This window comes from Anarhichas minor, unplaced genomic scaffold (assembly GCF_050575085.1).
Source record: "Anarhichas minor isolate MPS153535 unplaced genomic scaffold, ASM5057508v1 ptg000009l, whole genome shotgun sequence".
In the NCBI taxonomy this organism is placed as follows: Eukaryota; Metazoa; Chordata; class Actinopteri; order Perciformes; family Anarhichadidae; genus Anarhichas; species Anarhichas minor.
This window is the reverse complement of record NW_027466455.1, coordinates 3,317,578-3,325,809: the sequence shown is the minus strand read 5'-3', so window position 1 is coordinate 3,325,809 and position 8,232 is coordinate 3,317,578. Positions and strand designations below refer to the sequence as shown.

The 8,232-nt window shown below is 40.1% G+C and overlaps 1 long non-coding RNA gene across 2 annotated transcripts; it reads right to left on the bottom strand.

Annotated features, from left to right (window-relative positions):
• Positions 1 to 3,114: 3,114 nt before the first annotated feature.
• LOC142946054 (uncharacterized) lies at positions 3,115 to 7,667 on the bottom strand. 2 transcript variants are annotated; one of them, XR_012952990.1, is made up of 7 exons: positions 6,999 to 7,667; positions 6,017 to 6,066; positions 5,501 to 5,766; positions 5,243 to 5,404; positions 5,070 to 5,159; positions 3,750 to 4,064; positions 3,115 to 3,646 (listed from the first exon to the last, which is right to left on the bottom strand). It is a non-coding gene; the product is annotated as an uncharacterized LOC142946054 (long non-coding RNA). The 2 variants fall into 2 exon arrangements; XR_012952989.1 differs by having other exon boundaries at positions 3,115 to 4,064; positions 6,999 to 7,663.
• Positions 7,668 to 8,232: the final 565 nt, after the last annotated feature.

The window sequence follows — 8,232 nt, the reverse complement described above, 5'->3', positions numbered from 1 at the left end:
GATGTTAATTCTAATGTTACTCCTAAAATACTGGGCAAGTACACACGCACACACTATTTTAGAGAAGTATTCTCCAGAATGCATTGCTCTAATAACCCCCTGCTGCACTGTAACTACTCAGCCCGAGTTCGAACATGTGCGGGACGGCCCGCAAATCAAAAGGAATAAATCGTTCAACCACTTAAACAAATTCATGAATTCTGAGTCCATCTGGGACTGACATAAAGCAGCCACGTCTGCAGCTGAGTGGGTGGCCCTCACACTCACACCCGGGGGCTCCCCAGCACAACTACAGTCTGATCTGTTGGCTGGCGAGTGGCTCCACTGCAGCAGATTAGGCACTGCTCAAGGGCACCTCAGCCGTGGCAGTGAGGGAGGTGTGAGGGCTGCTCTTTCAATATTTCTCCAGTCAGTGGGGGAATCGAACTGGCGGCCTTCCTCGACATCATGTAGTCTTATTTGTCGCTGTCTGGATGGATAGCTTATGCCTGGCTTCTAGTATTATCTCCGCCAGGGTTGAGCCTGTGAGGAGATAATGTGTTGGACCTTGTGCGTGCATCTGTCTGTCTGTCCGTGGCTAAACTTGCATACTGCTGGACACGTCAGCCTAATAATTGTTGTGCTCATTTATGATTGTGTGGTCAAGGACCTCTCTTGATTACAGTGATTCATACATTTTGAAAAAAAAAATCTACACATTTTTTTAAATTCCACCTTAGCTGGAACAATTGAGTGAGATTCAACTCTTCTTTGTTTGGGAGGGGAGAGGGAGACACAAATATCTGCACTCTTCTGAGTGCACTTTTCTAGTTTACATCACTTTTCCCTTTTTCTAATTCAAATGATGTATTAACCAATGACTTGTGACCACCAGAACCCATTTCACATGATATTTCCCAACTTTCTATTGCTTGAACACTCAATCGGATCTTATAATGGAACTAATTTTGAGACAAATACACCAGCTTAACCAATAAAAAAGATTAAATGGATGTTTTGTCTGCTAAAATCAACCAAAAAAAGGGCCCGTAAACCAGTTAGTAAGGCAGCAGCTCAGAGGCTCGGATCCTGTATGAGTTTAAAACGCTCTCATGTTAAATTCTTCCTGATTGTGATTCTACGTGCTATTTGAAAGGAGAGAGGGTTCTTTCTCCAGTTTGAGTTGCTTTCAGACAGTGATCCTGCTAGTTAACTTTACAGGCCTGCTATGGTGAAGAAAGAACAAGGTCTCCCTCTGGTGGAGAGACAGTGATTTTGACCTTAAACCCAGAGTCCATATTCCTCAGTGTGAGAAATCTGTCTTTAGGGGTCCAACTCTTCAGAGAAAAGGTATTTCAATGAACTAAGGGTTATAAATAAAATAGCTACTTATTTTTGGCAATTTAGGTAATGGAGTAATTTAGTTTTGCATCCATATCAATGTTAAAAGGACTTCCTTTGTACCGGAAACGTGATAAACCAGTTTTATAATATATAGCTAGATTACATGTACAAAAACTCAGCAGCAGTCTTCATGATTACTGTGTACTTAGTGTGTATAAGTATATATTATTTATCAACCAAGAATAATTCTATACTCTCTCTCTCGCGCTGCATAAAAGATGCAGGGTTGGTTGGTTGGCACAATGTTAAGATGCTATAGTTATAAAAAGATTAAGCTACTTCAACATTTCAGGCAAACATGAACATTCAATAGAATATCTGCACATTTTTAAAACCAAAGTTTAAAATTGAACATTTTAAGCAATTTAAATTGCCAGTGACTATTCAAGATAATAATAATTTACTCAGATTAAATACAATGTTCTTAATCTTCTAAATAGTTTTAACTCCTTCAAAATACCCAAAGAAAATATGATTTACCGGACCAGGAAATAGTCCACCCCGTTCTGCCAAGGCTGCTAATGCATTGTTTGGATTCATTGACAGGAATCTGTTTGCAGTCCTATTTAATTATGTGATTATTTTTCACTCAATCATGAAGCCAAACTCTTGTCATGGGCTACATTTTCTGTATATCTGGGAAAGAAAGTTAAAACATGCAACCAGTGTGTATATATATATACATATATATATACACACACACACACACACACACACACACATATCTCACCGGCCATTTTATAAGGTACACCTTGCTAGTACCGGGTTGGACCCTTTTTTGCCTTCAGAACGGCCTTAATTCTTTGTAGCATAGATTCAACAGTGTTGGAAACATTCCTCACAGATTTTGGTCCATATTGACATGACAGCATCACGCAGTTGCTGCAGATTTGTCAGCTGCACATCCATGATGAGAATCTCCCGTTCCACCACAACCCAAAGGTGCTCTATTGGATGGAGATGTGGTGACTGTGGAGGCCATTAGAGTACAATGAACTCATTGTCATGTTCAAGAAACCAGTTTGAGATGATTTGAGCTTTGTGACATGGTGCACTATCCTGCTGGAAGTAGCCATCAGAAGATGGGTCCACTGTGGTCATAAAGGGATGGACATGGTCAGCAACAATACTCAGGTAGGCTGTGGCATTTAAAAGATGCTCAATTGGTACTAAGGGGCCTAAAGTGTGCCAAGTAAATATCCCCCCCACCATTACACCACCAGCAGCAGCCTGAACCGTTGATACAAGGCAGGATGGATCCATGCTTTCATGTCATTTACGCCAAATTCTGACCCTACACTGTAAAAAAAATCCATGTGGTTCAACTTAAAAACGTAAGTACAATTGCTGCCTTAAACTTTCAAGTCAAGTCAAATTGGATTTACAATTTGTTTCAACTCATCACTTTGAGTTTACTTTAGCTTTGGATTGCTCTTTGTAAGTTCACATGAATGTATAGTATGAGTTTATTCAACTTAGCAAAATGAGTGAAAAAGATATACAACTTATCATCATGCATTCTGTTCACTTGACCAAATAAGTGGTTTCAACTTAGCAAAATGAGTGAAAAAGATATATAACTTATTATCATGCATTCTGTTCACTTGTCCCAACTAGTGATTTCAACTCACATATTTTAGTTAGAAGGAAGTCTTGACATTACTTTCCTAGTTAAAATGACCTAAAAGTATGAGTCGTTTCAAATGACTAGTTATAAGAAAACACCATGTCTTGAGGCAAAAATCGAATTTATTTTCTTGCATTAAAATAGTTTACATTAAAACATGCAGATCGCCAACAACTTCCATACTGTAGTTAAACAGAATATTCACAAAAAGTTCCACCTCAGCAGAGAATAACCTTAAAGTCACTGTATATTTAAACATTAACATATAAATCTCCAAGACCAACCGTAAACAAATGAGTGTCCAAGTTGTAGGATTTAGTGGTATCTACTGACGAATGAACTGAATAACCCTCCACTCACTCGTCCCTTTCCAAGCATGGTTGAGAACTACAGCGGCCTTCAGGTAACGTAACAACACAAACCAAACACTGTCCATTCTGGGCTACTTCAGAAACATAGCAGACTCCGTGCTCATTCTAATGTATCAAAAACACAACATTCATATTTTCAGGTTATTATATATTAAAGAAAACACATATACATATACATATACACATACACATACATATTATATTCCAATTTCTGGAATAAAAGAGTGGGTGTGCGTTCTAGTGAGAGACTGCACTGAATGTGTAACTGTATGAAAAAAAAGAAAAAGAACAATGAGCACAATTTTAACAGGACCAACTGACAGGATTTAGCAAATCTTGAGTCCTTTTCTGTCTTTTACAATTTGTACCTCAGGAGTTTGTTTCTCAATCCATGTACTCTTGCAGAGGCTTGTTCTGGTTTGATCTTCATCACCACTCGCTGGAGAAATTCGAAGGAATACTTCATGGCTTGTGGATACTCAAGATTCACAGAGTATATAATGCCCATAAGCATGGCAAAGCTGCATGGCACATCTTTCATGTTATGGAGCACAATTGTCTCCTCGACCACAACTGCGACGTTGAAGACCTCGCCTGGAACTGCATCCCATTCCGGACCTTCGTAGCCTATCAGAAGGCCAACTTGCATCCCCTTCATGGCTGCATCCAGTCTCACCATGAGCCTTCAAAAGCAGAAATAATAGTGTTTGACCTTTTACATCTTTAAGTACATATGCTCTACAAGCAGTGAGGGAAAGTAATTAAGTGCATTTACTCAAGTACTCCACTTAAGTATAATTTTGAGGTACTTATACTGTACTTGATTATTTTATGTTACTTTCTACTTCTACTCCACTAAATCTTAGAGGTAAATATTGTACTTTTCACTCCATATATTTAGTTACCAGTCACTTTACAGATTCTTATTCAGTGTGGCTTTGTAGCGCAAAGGCAGTAAAACTGCCTGTGCCAAAGCACAGTATATAATCCATAGAGCTTTATCATAATAATAATCTTTATCCATTAAGTTTGGCGCGCTTCTCCTCACACGGCGTTGCCAACACCTGCGCAAAAAATACATCAAAACGTGCGGCCTGATCGGGAGTCGTGTGCTAAGTATTTTTTAGAGAGAATCACCCAGCGGTTTTCCCGAAAAACTGAGCAAAATTTCTCCATTCACTTGAATGGGGTTTCGGCGTGAAGAGAGCTAAAAAAAACCACTTAACTTTGGGCCCATATTGACTAGCCACATCAACGCATTCGACAGTCTTATCTTTCTATGCAGGTCCTGCATTATTTTGAATGCAGGACTTACACTTGTAACAGAGTATTTCTTCCACCACTGTCTTCAAGGCTAATTCATGTCACTAAAATTGTTCTTCGGATGTTCGCAAACTCCTTTCTATTTATCTATGAACAGCCTGTGCTCAAATTGAGGGTGACTTTCCTGCTCTAGTAGAGAGGCAACAAACTTCTTACTGTCATCATACAACCTATAGGACATGTTATTCCATCTTCACATGACTACACAACGATGCCGACTTTGCCGTTGAGGTCATTTAAAAAAGAAAAGAAAATTCAGATTCCTCAATGCATCAGAGGGCCTACATAATATCTGACAACACAATTATGTTAAAATCTATACACGTAACCACAGTTTTGCATTAAGGAAATACATAATGTCTTACGTCACACATCCTGATGACGTCTGATGGATCTTCGGATATGTAATGTGGCAGGCCAAGCAAAGCAGCAGTCCTCCTCCTTTCATTTGTGTCCTACAAGACCGAGAAATATGCAGTGAGATGACAATGTTGTAGCACACATAGCATCAATTTACAAATAATCAGCAACCCCTTACATCTTTCTCAAGACAGTTCAAAATGTCTTTGAGTGCCTGCTTCTTTCCAGACATGGTTGCAGCTTTGTAGACCTCCAGCAGTCTTGGGACCAGGCCATCAAGTCCGTCAAGAAAACACTCGAGAAGGTCTGTGGTGACGACTCTCTTGAATTCTGCCCTTATCTGAGGAGACGCAAACAGATAGTAAATACTAGTCAAACAACATTTCTGAATAGGACACGCAGTTTACACAGTATGACAAGCAGTGTGACTGCCTACCTGTCTCTCAAGGAACAGAGCTGGCCATCTGGAAAGGACCTCTGCGACGAGTGGCTGATCTCCAATAATCTCTTTTCGGCGCTGGGAACGTAGCTGTCATCAGGTGTTCCACCAGCTGGTGATCAGGGTCTTTGTTAAGCATTTCCACCTCCAACATCTTTCGCTTTTCCTCCATGTTTTCAGAACTCTGTCCTTCTGGTGGATCTGGACAGTAGTTGACCTCACCTTTCTTTGACTTCTTAACACGTTTCCCCTTTGCAAATGTCCTTTTAAATGAAGAAAATTGTTTTATCTTGCTTGGTGCTGAAAAATTACAAAGTTCACAGCGAATTTTAGCAACTGGACTGGTTACTTTCTTGTGCTCCTTTATATGCTGCGTAAATTCCACATGGGATTAGAGATATGTTAGACAGTTTGGGTATATACAGCTGAAACCCCGTCTTCCACGTCCATGATTGTCTTTGTAATGACTCACAATTGTTTTTTCATTGTATGAGGCAAAACTGCAGAACTTACAACTCCACTTCATCAACAGCAACCAAACTCAATGAATGAACCATCGGCACCTGAAACACAGAAAATCAATCAATATAACATGATATAGCAAAACCTTTAGTCATATGAACTACAAACTTCATTTAAGAGAGTAAAATGCACACAATAGCCACAGAACAATGAGCTTCTAATCAATTTATGATCTTAGGATCCGAGGTAGTTTCCATAACCTATGGTGAGTTTTTTAAATTAACAAAATCATAAGAAACTGAGGGAATTCATGAGCAGGAATGACATTAAAATAACTTGACCCGTGGTGGAAAGCCCTGTGGTGGGGGAGATTTTTAAAAAAGCTAGAGTGGCGCGAACACAGATAGCTCGCTAAAGTAAGCTACTAGCTAACTAGCTAGCGAGCTAATTATCTTCACAACCATGTAGGTTAAGCTACACCATGTGCGCCGAGTTACTTAGCTAGTTCCCGTTTTCAAGTGGCCGTGTTTAGCCAAAAGCAGTTTAAGAAGCCAGCCAGCAGAAATTTAAACTGATTAAAATATTCAATTTAATTAGGTTTCAAATGTACTAACTTAGCTACTGACATTTTAGCCAGACAACAAATAGTCCATAAGCTTACCGTAGCCTACTGTCTGGAGACCGCCATGTTGCTAAACGTCGGCTAAGTTACATTGAGAAGCTGCCCAAAAACATTAGCTTATTTAAATTACTTTTTTCTAAATGCCCTCTGAAACATTCTTGATAGGATTCGTACACTATTGTTCATTAACATTATATCGTGTTCGGGTCCAATTAGACCGGTTATGAGGATTTACACGGCTCAAATGTGACCATTAAAAACGAACTTATACGCTAGACTGTTTGCCATATTGGACCAACTGCATTACACTTTAAGCGTTATGCATTTACAGACAATATAATAACATGACAGCAGATACTTTCTATACATTTACGAATTGGGTTGACTGATATTGCTGACGCATCCACTCACCTCACTTCGCCTTTGTCCTTCCGAGCCGTGCGCCGCTTGTCAATGGTCGGTTGGTTGACGTTCATCGTCTCGCTGGCTAACCATATTCATCCGCCGCTTGGTTCGCTGAACCGACGTACTGCGTGGTCAGGTTCAGGTCACGTTCGTGATCCGGCTGCCAAAACGTATTGGTCCGCCGCGTGGCTTAGGTTAGTTCGCCGTCTGGTATTTACATAGGTTGGTGACGCAGCTGAGCAGACAGACAGCTTGCGACCTGCTGCGGCACCCACCTGTCACTCAAAGCGGCCACGCTCTCGATTATGCATAACTTTCAGCCTCAATATAATTGAAATGTATTAGTTATATACAAGTCACCTCTGTACAGTTCATGAAGGGGCAAATTAACTGAAGAGACCAAGAAGATACGTTTTTTTGTAGCAAGCTGTATGCATTTGTATTTCTGCTTAGAAGTTAGACAATTTAACATGGGGTCCTATGGAAATTGAATCGCTTTTAAAGCCTCAAGTGGCCGTTTGAGGAACTGCAGTTATTGGCACTTGTTTTTGACTGTTAGACATAGCCATACTTATAACTCACAGTATTCAGTTCATTTAACTTCTTGAAATTTACATTTCATTGAACTGGCTTAAATACCTGAGTTGGAGTACCGAAAACCTATACAATCGAGTTCAAATTTTATAAATCATCATGATAAGTTGAAGTAAATGACAGAAAGAAGTTAACATGACTTATTGTTCAAATCCTTTTTTACAGTGTACCATCTGAATGTCGCAGCTGAAATCGAGACTCATCAGACCAGGCAATGTTCTTCAGATCTTCTATTGTCATATTTTGGTGAGCCTGTGTGAATTGTAGCCTCAGTTTCCTGTTCTTAGATGACAGGAGTGGCACCCGGTGTGGTTTTCTGCTGCTGTAGCCCGTCTGCTTCAAGGTTCCACGTGTTGTGCGTTCCGAGATGGTGTTCTGCATACCTTGGTTGTAACCGAGTGGTTATTTGAGTTACTGTTGCCTTTCTATCATCTCCATCCACTCTGCCAAGGCATTTTCGTCCACACAACTGCCGCTCACTGGATATGTTATCTTTTTCGGACCATTCGCTGTAAACCCTAGAGATGGTTGCGGGTGAAAATCCCAGATCAGCAGTTTTTGAAATAATCAGACCAGCCCATCTGGCACCAATAACCATGCCACGTTCAAAGTCACTTAAATCCATTTTCTTCCCCATTCTGATGCT